The sequence below is a fragment of the Papilio polytes genome, unplaced genomic scaffold, assembly GCF_000836215.1.
Source record: "Papilio polytes unplaced genomic scaffold, Ppol_1.0 DF821644.1, whole genome shotgun sequence".
NCBI lineage: Eukaryota > Metazoa > Arthropoda > Insecta > Lepidoptera > Papilionidae > Papilio > Papilio polytes.
Window position 1 is genome coordinate 25,629 of NW_013527560.1, and position 2,183 is coordinate 27,811.

Consider the following 2,183-nt stretch of genomic DNA (forward strand, 5'->3'; position numbering starts at 1 on the left):
TATTTTACTATAGTTTTTCTATTTTAGAATAATTAGCTTTGCGATTCATTTAACGATCCAATAATACGAGTAAATTACATAAAATAATGTCTATTTCTTTATAGTAGAAATTTCTCTATTAAATTGTAACAAATTAATTATTAACAGAACTACGATTTTATCTGATGGTAAACTTTTACTAATTTTCATCATTATGGTTGTGTTGAAATGTTTTATGCAGTGAAAAAAAAAATGACCACCAAGTACAAAAAAAATGTAGATTCCGTTTAAAAAAAAATATGATTCCGGCCAGGATCGAACTGGCGGCCTTCTGCGTGTAAAGCAGATGTGATAACCACTACACCACGGAACCCGTTGTAGTAATGAACGAAATATCACATTTAACCTTAGTAACTACAGATAGTTTTAGAATCTTTATAATTGTTATTATTCATTGATTTTTTTTATAGTCCAATAATAAGATGAGTAAAATCGGATATGAATGTTTTCGATATTAACTTTTATTGAAGTTGGAATCGATGGTAGTTTTACTTTATGTATAAAAATAAAAGTGCTGTTTTTTTTTTATTCGGCCAATCTAAAGGGATCAAATCAATAATTAGATATAGGCAGTTCCAAAATATGTATTATTAATACGGTTATGCGTAATCCAATTTAAATTCGTTATCATACTAATATTATAAATGTGAAAGTTTCGATATTTATATGGATGGATGGATGGATTTGGGTGGGTGGATGGATGGATGGATGGGTGGGTGGGTGGGTGGGTGGATGGATGGATGGATGGATGGATGGATGGATGGATTTGGATGGATGGATGGATGGATGGATGGATGTTAGAGATTTTAGCCTAAACGGCTGAACGGATTTCGATGAAATTTGGTATAGATGTAGAGGATAGAAAACTACATAGGCTACTCACTTTTGTTTTTTTTAATTCTACGCGGACGTAGTCGCGGGCGAATGCTAGTGAATTATAAGTTAGAAAAATTGAATAAAAACTCCTATCATACATTACAAAAATAAAATAATATTTCAGTTTCTCCTCGTTTCTCGTGTAATCACGTGTTTTCGTACCTGGTTGCAGAGAACATAATTTAAAGTTCATTCTCTACTAAAACCGAAAGAAATCAAAGCATCAATTCACAAATAGGCCATGCTAATTGTTCCGAAATAGTAAAACTACTGTTTGTGTAATAATTAATGCTAATTTCTTTTAAGCAATATTCCGCACTTTGTAAAATAGAATCAAGTCGTTACTTCAATTTGCTTTGAGCCTGTCCTCTGCTAGTGCAATTTACATTACGGCAATGATCCAGACAACGTCGGAAATCTCTTTGGCGAAAGCACGACGGAAGCCTTTATGTCTATCTCAATTAAAACGATGACCGTCTTTGACAATACGGTATCAAATATAATATGTATCTATTTTGTATTTTTTTAACTGAGAAATAAATTTTCACTTAATTAAACGTTTGAAATTTAACGTCGTAAGAACATTTGTGTAGCCGGCGACGATATTAAAAAACTGAACGCAAGGGTGCATCTTTAAAAAATAAGTATCTTAACGACTTCCCCGCAAGTGTAAATAAATTATCGACATGAACTTTAATTAACTGAGCATTTTACTTTCCTTTATTGAATTTGTACGAAATGTTATGATGTTTTCATAGAATTGAATCGTAATATTTTCTTTTTCCAAAGCTTACTCACGTTCTTTTACGTTTTATGTTATTTACAGACCGTACCGTTAATCTTTACGTTCAGTTGTGGAGTGAAGTAAAAATATTAAAAAACGAAATTGTACTAAATATGTTCTTTTGCTGGTTTGTAATTTTGGTCCTTAATCGCAATTTTTTTTGTATTTATTCAACCCCTATTGTTAATAGCGTAATATATCCTAAAGCGTGTCGTAAATGCAGGGATGTTTATTAAAGTATAAATATAATGTAATTCAAAATAATGCTGAGATAACATCCTACATAACCAAGAAGTGTGTGTTTACTATATCAAGAGGGACGCACACTTTTGGCTAAACTATTGTGCGATTGTCTATTGTTTCTCAACCAATTTAACTGTTTAGTTGCATAACTAAAAATTGAGTAGTGTGCACACCTCCATATAAACTCAGTCTAAACAGTTTAGCGATAGTTCAGTTTCAGGTACTCGTATGTTTAGATATA

At 31.6% G+C, this 2,183-nt stretch overlaps 1 non-coding gene across 1 annotated transcript; it reads right to left on the reverse strand.

Moving 5' to 3' along the window:
• Positions 1 to 279: 279 nt before the first annotated feature.
• Positions 280 to 352, reverse strand: Trnav-uac. Its single transcript has one exon. It is a non-coding gene; the product is annotated as a tRNA-Val (tRNA).
• Positions 353 to 2,183: the final 1,831 nt, after the last annotated feature.